The following is a 13964-nucleotide window of genomic DNA, read 5'->3' as shown; positions in this document are numbered from 1 at the left end:
TAGGGAAAGCTGTTAATGCCACGTAACAATCCATCCTTGGAAATGTTGCTACGATGAAGCGACAATCTGTATCTCGGAAAATTTACCAAAATCCAATTTTGGGAAAAGTTGCCAATGCTTCATAACAATCTGTCATAAGAACTTTGCTACGATCGACAATCCACATCTTGGAATATAACTCTTGAAAGCAATCCACCTTGGAAATTTGCCAATGCTATGCGACAATCCTTTTAGGAAAATATTGCCACAATTGACAATTTGTGTCTTGGAACATTTGCCAAACAAGAGTAGATCGACATTCCATTTCGGGAAAATTTGCCACTTGCTGAAATGAATGACAATCTACGTTGAGGAACTTTTGCCGAAATTTATGATGAGTAGAGACCTACAACAATCCTTTGGGAAATTTTGCCATAGGGAATTGGGTGTATGACAATCCAATCTCGGAAAACTTGCCAAAGATCCATGAATGTATGACAATCTGAACTTGGAAAAACTTGCCAAACAAAGGAGCACGACAATCCACGCTTGGAAACTCTGCCAGGGATGACAATCGAATCTTGGAAAAATTGTCATTTGAAGAAGATGCGCGACAATCCATATTCTGGAAATATTGTCAGTTGGAGATGACAATCCAATCTTGGAAAATTTGTCGTATAAGTGATGAGCTTGCTTTTGAACTGATGCCTTGGTGTTTGTAATGAGCCAATGCTTAGGCGCTTAAGCTAAGTGAGATGCTTTTTTTGTCAGGTCAATCACTTACTACGATTGTAATCGAGCCGACTACTAATCATGTCAATTTACTTATAGGGGCTAACTGGCTTGAACCCGAAATTGTTGTATGAGGTCGAAATAACCATTCTGAGAGGCTTTGAGCTCTGTCGATGCTGAAATATCGTTGGTGCTAAGAATTGGCTCTGTCGCCAGATGCTGGGATCTAGCGCCAGGCGCTGAACTTTGTCACCAGACGACAGATGTTGTCGCCAGGCGATAGCCTTGTCATCTGGCGCTAGAGTCGGGTCTTCCCTATTCTGCTCTTACTGCCGCTGTTGCTTGGTTTTGCTCCGAACTTTGAGCTTGGTCGTTTTCTTTCAGCCAAATCCGCTCAAATCTTTTGTAAATTAAAGCTCTTCATCTCTAATATACTGATCTATGTAACTCCTCTTATATTGGAGGAATCTCCTGTGTCATATTCGCGGTTTTTTTCGAAGAAAATCCGGGAATGTCCTCGCTTGCTGGGATACACCTGCATTAATATTTTTGACTATAGGACTTTGCCCTTCTTTCTTTAAGGTTGACCTAAGACTTAGTGTTGACTCAATGTGATAACACGACATGACTCAATGTGTACATGACTCGTGTGTGCATTGTAATGTGATCGTGCGACTCGAAAAATGCAAAAAGGCAAAAATTTTACGTCATTTTTATGAAGGGTACCGACTTTCTCCCGAAAAAGAAAGACACGAAAAAGAATCAAAGTGAAGTTTTTTGAAGATGCATGTTGAATGAGCTTAATCAAATGTTGTCTCTTACAGTACAAGGATTGTAACATCTTAGACTATCCTAGTTGACTCGATAATGAAAGTATTTAGGTAACTTACCGCGCGGAGGCTAAGTACTTCATACTTTGTGATGTAATGATGATTGATTGATAAGTGATATTGATATGACAAGGCATGCTTCAACGTTGTGTTAAGATTTCATGACAAAGGGTTCCTAAGGGAAGTATATTTGGTCATATATCCGTGATGTGTGTGATAGTGACACTAAAGTTAGGCAGCAAGGGTTGAGTGTGTGGAAAATATATTGAAAAGAGTCAAATAATGGTGACTCTTAGGCTGGGTAAGCTAATGATATAAGGATTAAGCCCCTAAGTGTAGCCTTAAGAAAATAGGAATGAGCATAGGGGATCCTTTGATATGATCATGATGTGTGAATGTGAATGTGAATATGAATGTTGTTTATTACGACCGCACCTCGATGTGAGGTTGCCTACGTATTCGTTAGGAATCAAGCCGAACGTAGCTCTAGCCGAACCTCGCACAAGTGTGTGTATACCTCAAAAAGGTCTTTTTAAGGGTTGTAATGTGGTTAGGCTAAAGGTTGAAGAAGAAGGGGATAAAAGGTCAAGACCCTAGATAAGCCCCCCAAGGTGTGCAACCTTGCTTTTGAATCTTTATATTTTTATGCTTGAGGCTTTCTACTCTTTTTCAGCTCTTTTTTTTGCTTTATTTATTTTATTTTTATAAGTGTGGGCAATCCCGATCATGCGGTCTATCACTCATTTGGCATTCATGTTTCTCAGGCACGGTACCGAGCACTAGATAAGAGACGCAATCTGAGATGTGTTCATATCAAAGACATGTTCATGTCAAAGACATTGGAACACTTGCCCTTTTGTACACTTTTTATTATTATTATTATTATTTATTTTTGCTATTTTAATCTTTTTGAAGTCACTCAAGCTTTTTATGAAATTAAAAATTGCATAAGTTGCACACAATCCTATCCCAAATTTAGGTAGATATGGGTTGAAAAATGAAGGGTCTATCGTTAGACGAGGCTTAAAGTGGTTTACCAACAAAGGGTTGCATATTTGAAGGGTGAAAGGTGATATGATGTGGCTACAAGGGATGCCTCAAATCATTGGTATATCTTGTGCTTAGTTTGACATGGATTTTTTTTAATGCAATGCAATGCAATGATCATATGAAAGGAAATAAATGCTCATTTTATTAAAAGGGGAAAAAGAAAGAATCTACAAAATTAATCTAAGGGAAAAGAAAGGTGTCTATGCTAGACTTATTGGGGAAAGGATAAAAATAAAAATAAATATAAAAAAGGTCATGAAATCTTGTCGTTGCAGCTCACCTCTTGTCTTATGTTGTTTGCTTCATCATCACCCAGTCTTCTCGTTAGCTAGAGGCAATGAGATCTTATTTGCTTCTATGAGATCTTGAATGAGATTTTGAAACCTGTAGCATTCATCAGTAGTATGTCCGCTTCCTTAATGGTACTTTCAATAAGAGTTGGGATTCCATCTCGAAGATCGATTTTCTGGCGTTGGATCCTCGGTAGGGCCAATAGGTTTGATTAATCCTCGACCATAGAGACGATCAAAAGTAGCATCATAGGTCATTCCAATGGGTGTGAACTCTCTCCTGGGTTTCCTTTTAAATCCTTGATTGTCCATGGCTAAGACACCATTATGGTCAAAGGTACTAACATTATTACTAGAGTGCGCGTTTTCGGAAGAAGAAGGATTGTCGTTCTTCTTTCCTTTCCAGCCATTGTGGTTACTATTGTTAGTAGCTTTTTGTTTTGCGAGGTCATCTTCGATTTCAATTCCGACGTCATAAACGACCATAAAAGTATTCAAATTGTGTTGATATTTTAAATGCTTTGAATACTTCTCTTGGAGATTCTTGATAAACATCCTCACAGATTCTTTTTCGGTGGGCACCTCAATCATCTTAGCGGAAGTTTTCCTCCACTTATTGAAGAAAGAAGTAAAGCCTTCATTCTCTTTTTGTCTTAGCATCTCGAGTTGTCTATAATCGGTTTCGACTTGAATATTACACTTATATCTATTAATGAAAGCGTTTATAATAGCATCCCAAGTATAGGTTTTTTCTTTATGAAGAGAAAAGAACCATTGTTGACAAACGGTTTCAAGAGATAAAGAAAACAAGGAATGAAAGACTTTCCTATCAATCCCCTTAATGTTCATTATAGTTTTAAAGGCTCTTAAGTGAAGATAAGGATTATCTGTTGCCTTGAATTTAGGGATGTCAGTGGCATTGAACTTCTGTGGAAGAAGCTCCCTGTCCACCAAGACCCCTTGCGAACTGATGCCCTGGAAATTATAGTCATTGGATAGCTTGCTCAAGCTTTCTTGCATAAGATCCATTTGTTGTTGCTTCACAGGATCATTGATTTTGAGGGTTAAAGCCTTCAACACCTCAGTTACGTCAGTCAATTGATTCCTAAGTTCATTGACTTCTTCTTGACTTGCTATTATCTTCTTAGCTTTTCTTTTCCGGCTGACATGTTTATCAAAAAGTTGAACTTGAACAAATGTGTTGTCCTTGATTAATCGCCCTTCTCTCCTTGACCAAGTGCTGTGGAAAGGGAAATTAGGGATATCGTCTGTTAATTATTTGACTCAAACTCTATTCAACAAGCAATAGATGAAAGAAGGTAGGAAGAATGAAGGTTGTGACATGGAGAAAGCATGTAGATAATGGAAAGATGATGTAGATGGAGAGATATGACAAAATTAGGAATAAAATGTACCCTCAACTCAAATGACGGAAAAAACCGACTCATGCATGAACCTAAGACATGGTCATGGTGACATGTATAAGGTGTGCGCTATATATTGTGAGTGCAAGTGACATGTTAAGACTCATGTCATGACCATGTGACTAGACTATGTGACTAGACTCGAACAAAGAATAAGTTAAGACCTCAACTATATGCATTAAACTGGACAGACTGGTATTTTAGTCATAACGTTTGATCTATGACTCTGATTTGGATGAAACCAATGCCAAATTAACACTAAAAGAAAAAGAAGAATTAGAAAATGATTTTTGCGACTACCATAATAAGCCGTCGCAAAAATTATTTTTGCAACTGAAAAAGACGAGTAGTCGTAAATTTTGCAACCAATTTTACATAAGTTGCTATGTGGTCACTAATTAGCAACTGTTTTTTGCTACTACCAAATAATCAGTCACAAAAAAAATTTTGCAACTAAAAAATAAGAGTAGTTGCAAATTTTGCAACCGATTTTTTAGTAGTTGCTAATTGGTCGCTAATCTGCGACACTCTTATAATTTTTTTGCGACTAAATTATAGTTGCTAGGGTTAATTATTTTGAAACCATTTTTAAAAACATTTGTGACTACTATTGCAACTAACATGATAGTCACTACCATTATTTTTAAAATTTATTAATAAAGAAATTAAAAACGTAAATAGTATAATAAATCGTTGCCTAAAAAACACAAGAACTAACTATCACTCCTTAATCCTTATTATTCATAATCGCAGTACATACTCTTCTTCCTTTAAAAAAAAAAAAAACCAAAGGCTTCCATGGCGAATTTCAAAACCAAGTTCAGAACTTCAGAGTGAACTTGTTGCCGTCGTTTTCATCTTCCGCCGCTGCCAGCACATCTCCTCCCATGTTAGTTACGCATTCTTCCCCTTCCTACCGTCCATTCCATCTTTCTCTTAATACAATTTGCCAATTGCAAATTTTAGGGTAATCTTTGAGTTTTTTTGTCCAATTTTTTATTTTATTTTGGTTTCCATTGCGAATTGCTGATCGATTTTAATCTAATTATTGTTTGAAATGCGTATTGATTGAGTTGCGAATTGATTTTAATCTAATTATTGATTAAATTGATTGAATTGCAAAATGATTGAGTTGCGAATTGATCTGACTTTAATCTGGTTTCCATTTGAATTGCGTTGATTGAATTGATTTTAATTTAGCTGCCAATTGCTTAATTTAGGGTTATCATTGAAGTCAATTAATGTGAAACCATTCAAAATTGATTGATTATTTAGTTTGTGTATGCGAGATAGCTACAAAATAGCAACCTAGTATTAATTTGAATCGTGAAAGTCCGTTATTTTCCATATTCATTATTTGTTATGTAAAAATAAAAAGTACATTTACCCCACCATGATCTGCATCAAATTATTAGCTAATGCACAATGAAGTGCTCAATTGGATATATAATAGTAGAATTGACTAAAAAAACTGAAAGCCTCGCTGATGCACAAGTTTTATATTGAGAAATGGACTAAAACAAACATGTCATGTATATGTAATGTAATTATGATTCTTGTTTTCCCATTTCCTAATTAAGGTTAAATGAAACAAATTTGCAATGGTTAGATTTATGACAGTTAAGCTGTGAAAGTATTGTGAGCGGAGTTGAGGTTATCTATGTTTTGGTTGGGGTTTATAAAGTCAATTCCACTAACTGAATAGTAGATTTCCATACTTATTGCAGTCCTTGTGTGTGTTATTGTTAGTAATACATTTGGTGATGGAGTGGTACCAAACATTCGAAAAATGGTTCATTGATGTATATTATTTGCTGTAGAAATGATTCATTGGTTTATAATATAAATGCCTCGTAAATCTGGGTGATCCACACTACAGGGTGATACACACTACAGGGACGGTTGCAAATTCTTGCTAATAGTGGCATAAGACTCATCTCAGCTTTGAGTTTACCTTTCATTCTTGTCTGATCTCTTTGTTTAATTTTTTTTTATTTGTGTGCAAGGGAATTACTTAATAAACTAATTGGCTACAAGAGGGTTGGAATTACAGCACTTTGTGATACAATCTCTCATTCAACTGCTGTGTTGGCTCACAAAGTTTAATTTGGTTGGTTTGATGATTATAGATTCAGGGACGTGGTAAAAGAGTCTATGAGCTTTCTTAGCTAGGTGCTTATTGTTGTAAATATGCTTGTTAATTTCATTTGTAAGGTTGACGCAGTACTCAAGAGCAGGTGTTTAGTAGATAAGTATTGATGCTTCCTTTTAGTTGTTGGCTAAAGCTTGTTCCAGTCAGCTTGCACTTCACATAAATTAGTTCTCACTCTAACATAGTAGCTTCAAGGAAATGCTCTTTTCTGTACGAAAAAACAAAAACAAAAAAATAAAAGAAATGTTCTTCAGAAGAGAAGATGACAAACAGAACACTAACACACACACACACAGCTAAAACTCTTTCTCTTTCTACTACACACACACAGCTAGAACAAGTGGATTTGAGTCCATGATTTGTGATCCATGATATACAATTATAATCTTCTTAAAAATTAAAGCAATCTCAAATTTACTGAAAATGTTTAATAATACTCTCTATATTCTGAATCTTGTTTCAAGTGTTATTGATTGTTCTTATCTATAGTCTTATTAAGGGTTTTTAATTTTATTACTTTGTATGCTGGCAAATAAGTCCTTTTGTGCCTATTTTATGATTTGAAATATTTAGGTACTAGGCTCAGCTGCAGAAAAACTTAATATACCTGGCTGTAATGGCTGATGCTCAACCGCCAGCGGCCAGCGTCATAGGGTTTTATTTTTTATAACAAACTGATTGGATATTGTGCATTGCGATCTTATTATGAATATCTATCAAATAAATGATCTGAACATGTTATAAGTGCTTTGTTTTTGGCTTATTGTCATAGATTTTGGAATGTGATCAGAATATCATTAAATCAAGTATATAAAATTAAGTGTTCTAACTTACTGCATTAGTTGTTGATACTTTGGTATTTTAGGCCCTGAATGTGTACTTATAAGAGGAAGTCTATATTCCTTCCATGCCTCCTAGGCTGCCACCTCTTCATATCTTCCCCTGTCCCCTCTCTTTTCGTGCTTCTTTCTAACATTTGGCACTTGAGAGATTTGGGTGGAAGAAAAAATTGACTGCTGATTTTTAGTAGCCTCTATCGAGTAATGTCTCCGTGTTGTCAAATTTTGACAATTGTGTTTTGTAAATTCTAATGCATATGGTTTCAACTTGGATAATCATGTGCAGCATACATATACTTGAAGACCTGAGTTTGAAGAAAGCCAAAAAATGGCGGCAGAAAGTTTAAAATATGCCAAGGAAATTGCTGAAAATCATGAGATAGAAAAAGCAACACGGAAGAAGAAAAAAATGGCTATGCACAAAACATCGAAGGATATTACAACCCTTGTCCAACATTACTGTCTTACTAAGCCTCCTATGTCTACTCTCACCAGCTCTCGTGATTCAACTAAGTGATTTTTAATTTCTTGGTGATAATTTTGTGAACAGCTAATCTTTAATATTTGGAGGCATATTTGTATATCGTTATTAGTTTTTATTGGAAGTAGCTTCTTTTATATGAGGTGATTTTGAAAAAAATTAGTCATATGGTTGAGAATGTTGTTTTTTAATACATTGATACAAAACTGATGATAATTTTGATTTATTAATATGGTTTGGATATTTGAATAAATTTGACATTTTTTTTTTGTGACAGATATTGGTCCTCGCTAAATTATGGTCTCCAAATATTGATAGTCAGTCGCTAGATTTTTGCGACTGCATATTTGTTTTAGAGAATGAGTGCTTAATTGCAAAATAATTGGTCTCAGTAGTATAATCCGTCGCAAAAAAATTAGTCTTGTAATCGCAAATTCTTCGCAAAATAATTAGTCTCTGTCGTCGCAAAAGTCTAGTCTCGCAGTCGCAAAATTTTGGTCTAGTAGTCGCTAATCCGTCACAAAACATTGGTCTCCGTAGTCGCTAATTCGTCGCAAATATTTTACAATGGACAGTGATTTAGTTGCTAAAATTTTGAAGTTAGTCACTAAATGGTAGTTGCAAAGTCGTTGCAAATCCGTTGCTAAATTTGTGACTGTCCAAAAATTAGTCTCAAAAATAGATTTGCGACGAGGTGTTTAGCGACTAACCAAAATAGTCGCAAATTTGTTGCAAATCCATTTTTGCGACAGATTTGCGACTACTTTGGCCGTCGCTAATTTGCCTTTTTCTTTTAGTGTAAATATAAACCTCGGGGATACAGATCCATAGGTTGTACGACTCGTAGTTCTTCCTAGAACTCCGGATATGACCAAAACAAGTTGACGCTTGTGCAGTATAGGGGAATAAAAATCCGGGTTGACTTAAAGAGACTATGACTCGATTTTAGACATATTTATTAGCTCAAATTAATTAATTAATTAATTAAAAAAGTCCTTTAGTCAATAAGTAGTTTATTAAGAATTATTTACAAACACAAGTCAAACTAAACGGTTAGTTTAGTTACATAATAAGTATGCACAAGTAGTCAAGTAGTCACAACATGATGCAATGAGTTTGCAACCTAACCATGGTTGTAGTTCTCTAAAGTTCGGGATATGGGTTAGTCAAAGAGGGTCAATGGTTAATTGTCCAAATGCACCGCGCGGAAGCCTTACCTTTAAAGGGTTGGCGCGAGTGGATGGGACACCGCGAGTTAAAAACTCTCTTCCATGGTTTGGTGAATTCAACATTCTCGGATGTACCCTTTGTTGCACAGAGCGTTCAATTAGGTAGATGGAGCATGAATTCTCAGAGGGTTATGTCCATATGTAGAACACATATGGCTTTCAGAAAAGTGAGAAAAACTCAATAAGGAAGTAGGATCGAGCAAACAGGTGTGTCGCCTGGCGCTAGAGTCAAATCCTCGGCGACATACTCTGTTTTCTGACGCAATTTCCTACATTCCTCAGCAGCTTTCTGTGCTCGATAAAATTTTCCAGTTTCGCACATAATTTCAATCGTAGTTGTGAAAGATATTCCTCAAATTTCCTACGTGTAAAAATCCTATGTTTTTAACTCATTACGGATGGTCTTTCCAATGAGATCTTTTTTTTATGCATATGACAATAATGTTAATCAAAATTACGCACATGAAATACTTAGAACTCTTCGAGTCTCATCCACTCATTCTAAATCATTTCCAAAATAAATTTTAGGAATTAAAATAGAAATCCTCCCTAGTGGAGTCGCCAAAAAACTGTAGGGAATATTTCAAGCATTATCCCAAACTTGAACCCCAATGTGATTATACACTAAAGTACAGAGTGACGTCCAAAGGGAAGGAAGCTAGAGAAAAAGAGTCGCCAATAAGTTTTAGGAACTTGTAAACCGTTCACGAGGTGAAGGTTACAACCCTTAACGATCCATGAGATCGTCAACTTCAATAGGTCTGGAACCATGACTGGTAGTTCGGGGATGAAGGTACAAATCCAACCTAAAAGAGATTGAACCTGCCCTAATAATAGGCCTCTACTTTATTCTGATCGTATTCATGTGCGCTTTCTGACTAACATGCAATCAATAGGATTACCCCTAAACTTGTTTATCTATGTTGGTTGAATATTAATGCACAAATAAAACTATTATTGGCGATCACTTGAATTATAATCAAATTAACCCTAAACAAGATTATTAATTATCTTTTTAGGCATGATTACAAGTACAAATTGCCTTTAAACATGCATAAAAGGCGTGATCAAGCAATAACAATAATATAATATCAAACAACATAATAATCATCATAATCATAATAATCATATCATACTAATAATAATTATAATTAAAATAATCATGTTAAAGCATAATAATAGCAAGATCCTAGGCATGATACTAACAAGATTAATAACTAACCCTTGCATGTCACTAAACATATAAAAATCAAAACTTTTAACCCTAACATGATACTAACATGAATATTAGGAAAGAAAATAGGAAGTATCACAAAAATCGTAATTGATTTAAGAAACTTATTCTTTACCATAGGCATGATACTAGGAAGCATTCTTTTAACATACTTGATATTAGAAATTACCCTAAACATGATACTAGGAATCAAAATAATAACTTGAACATGATTTCTATATCAACATATCAATTAAACAATTAAAGTACTTACTTGGATGCCTTGTATATCTTTTTAATAACAAAATACACACGTTAGTAACTTCAAGGAAAATAATAAAACAAACAATTAAATTAAATAATTGAAAGTGATATTTTAGACCAAACCCTCAGAAATTAAAATCTTTCACGTCTAGGGCGAAGGCAACTTCGAACTTGGCTAAGTGTTTCTAGATCTTGTGAATGCGGAATTTTGTATGCAAAAACTAGTTTAGAAAAGAGAGAGAGAAAATATCAAGAAAATCTTGAAGAGAGTTGGTGAAAACTAGAGAGTTGATGAGAAGAATTGATAATATTTTATTATTGAAAACGGAGGTTTTATGAGGCTATTTATAGAGAAAATCAGCCAAATGGATAAAAAAAAGAGTCAGAGTTTCGAAGAGAATAAAACAAATTGGCGTCAGACGTCAGACGCCAGACGCCAGGCCTAGCGCCAGACGCTAGTCCTGTCGTCAGAAGCTAGAAAACAGTTTCCACGCGTTTTCTGAATTTGATAAAATTTAGCCGTACAGAAGGGCAAAATCGTATTTTCCTTAAAAACACCTCTTTCATTCTGCTTAAAACTCTAAAAGTCAACTAAAGTCAATTTATCAATGCTAATTAAATTAGGAAAGAAAAGAACCTTCTAGAAGAATCTAGAAGACTATAATCATTCTAATTGCATTAGGAATGATAAATCCATGTTAGGCCCTCCTCTAGATCATTGGGCCGCACATAAATATCAAACCGGGCCCATTTTAGTAATTTGGCCATAACTTCCTCATTATTCATCGGAATTGGTCTTATAATATATCGTTGGAAAGCGCTTTTCGAACCCGACCCAACTACACTACTATTGGACCCTTGCCATGGACCAAACCAATCTGGATTGGTTGTTTTCTTAACATGGGTTTTTAAAAACAGAGAGAAAGAAAAAAATTAAAAACTAACCGCAACACTAGACGTTTCACACTTTTACTTCATTCGATTATGATTCGACGCGAAAGGTACTCATCACTGGGTTTAGTTTTGGGGAGACACAAATGGGTGTCTACAGGGATGATAATCCCATCTTGGAAAAATTATCGTATAAGTGCTTGCTTTCGAACCGATACCTTGCTGCTTGTAATGAGCCAATGCTTTAGGCGCTTAAGCTAAGTGAGACGATCATCGTCAGGTCAATCACTTATTGCGATTGTAATCGAGCCGACTACTAATCATGTCAATTTGCTTATACTCCCTTCGTTTTTAAATACTTGCTCCATTTCTTTTGGACACGCATGTCGATGCTAAATTAACTTTGATCACTAATATCTTTAATTATCAATAAGTATAAATTCTAACAGTTGAAAATTAATAATCTATTCATTGAGATGATTCCAACAAGTATCCACAAGACTATATTTTTTCTTATGTATAAATCACAAACATTAGTCAAAGTAAGACAAATGAATAGTGCAAAAAATAGAAATGGAGCAAGTATTTAAAAATGGAGGGAGTAAGGGCTAACTGGCGTACCAAGGAACCCAATCAATTAATATGACCGTCGTCAGGCCGATCAACAATCAAATATTATTGCAATCAAGCTGACTCTAGTTGATTTGCTAAGTTGTTTGCGTCCTTTTGCTTCAAACCTTTTGTAAAGCTTACCCGTCCATCTGGGACTTAGTGTACTTGCATTTACATTTTGGACTATAGGACTTTGCTCATGTAATTAGGGTTGACCTAAGACTTAGTGTTGTTTAACTCATTGACTTGACAAGACTCAAGGTATAAACTTGACTTAATGATGACTCACTTTGTGTGACTCGTGTGTTCATAGTTTTGAATCATGAAGCTCAATATGTACATGACTCGAAATGCAGAAAAACAAAAATTTTCCGTCATTTTTTTGGAGGGTACCGACTTTCTCCCGAAAAAGAAAAACTCGAAAAAAGAAAGAAGCGAAGTTTTTAAAAGTTCATGTTGAATGAGCTTAATCCGTTAACGTTGTCTCTTACAATACAAGGATTGTAACATCTTAGACTATCCTAGTTGACTCGATAATGAAAGTATTTAGGTAATTTAGGCGCGGAGGCTAAGTACTTCACACTTTATGATGCAATAATGATTGATGTTGATATGACAAGGCATGCTTCAGCATTGTGTTAAGATTTCATGACAAAGGGTTCCTAAAGGTAGGATTATTTGGTCATGTATCTATGATGTGTGTGATAGTGACACTAAAGTTAGACCACAAGGACTAAGTGTGTGGAAAAATATATTGAAAATAGTCCAATGGTGACTCTTAGGCTAGGTAAGCTAATAATGTAAGGATCAAGCCTCCAAGTCTAGCTCTAAATGGAAAGGGATGAGCATTGGAGATCTCTTGATATGATCAATTATGAATGTAAATAGGAACGCATTTTTATTACGGCCGCACCCCTTTGTGAGGTTGCCTACGTATCCGTTAGGAATTAGGCCAAACGTAGCTCTAGCCGAACCTCGCACAAGTATGTGTATACCTCAAAGAGGTCTTTAAAGGGTTGTAACGTGGTTAGGCTAAAGGTTGAGGAAGAAAGGGATAAATGCTCAAGACCCTAGATAGGCCCCAAAGTGTGCAACCTTGCTTTTGAATCTTTGTATTATTACGCTTGAGTTTTTCTAACTTTTAAGCTCTCTTTTATTTACATTTTTCTCTCTCTCTCTCTTTTTTTTTTTTTTTTTTTTTTTTTTTTTTTTTTTTGCTTTTTTCATATTTGAATCTTTTTCTATAAGTGTGGGCAATTGCGATCATGCAGTCTATCACTCACTTAGCATTCATGTTTCTCAGGCACGGTACCGAGCACTCGATAAGAGACGCAGTCTGAGACGTGTTCATATCAAAGACATGTTCCTGTCAAAGACATTGGAACACTTGCCCTTTTTTACACTTTTATTACATTTACTATTTTAATCTTTTGATTCACTCAAGCTTTTATTCTTTGAAAATTGCATAAGTTACACACCATCCTATCCCAAGGTTAGGTAGATGTGGGTTGAAGAAAGAAAGGTTTATCGTTAGACGAGGCTCTAAGTGGTTTATCAAGAAAGGATTGTATATTTGAAGGATGAAAGGTGATATGATGCGGCTACAAGGGGTGCCTCAAATCATTGGTATACCTTGCGCTTAGTTCCACATATAATTTTTTTTTTCTTTTGAAATGCAATACAATGCAATGATCATATGCAAGGAAATAAATGTTCATTTTATTTAAGGGAGAAAAGAAACATACAGAATAAAATCTAAGGAAAATAAAAGGTGTCTATTTCTAGACTTATTGTGGATAAGAAGAATAAAAATAAATAGAAAAAAGAGGTCATAAAATATTGTCGTTGAAGTCCGCCTTGTGTCTTGTGCTTATTATCACCCGGTCTTCTTGCTAGCTAGAGGCAATGGGATTTTGTTTGCTTCTATGAGATCTTGAATAAGATTTTGAAATTTGTAACATTCATTGGTGGTATAAAC

The 13964-nt window shown here is 35.3% G+C and overlaps 1 long non-coding RNA gene across 1 annotated transcript; it reads left to right on the top strand.

Moving 5' to 3' along the window:
- The first annotated feature begins 4805 nt into the window (after positions 1 to 4805).
- Positions 4806 to 8053, top strand: LOC110695564. Its single transcript, XR_002506119.1, has 2 exons — positions 4806 to 5272; positions 7583 to 8053. It is a non-coding gene; the product is annotated as an uncharacterized LOC110695564 (long non-coding RNA).
- The last annotated feature ends 5911 nt before the right edge of the window (positions 8054 to 13964 follow it).

Source organism: Chenopodium quinoa, unplaced genomic scaffold (genome assembly GCF_001683475.1).
Source record: "Chenopodium quinoa cultivar QQ74 unplaced genomic scaffold, ASM168347v1, whole genome shotgun sequence".
NCBI lineage: Eukaryota > Viridiplantae > Streptophyta > Magnoliopsida > Caryophyllales > Amaranthaceae > Chenopodium > Chenopodium quinoa.
Note: the sequence above shows the minus strand (reverse complement) of the source record. Positions and strands in the feature narration are given on the sequence as shown.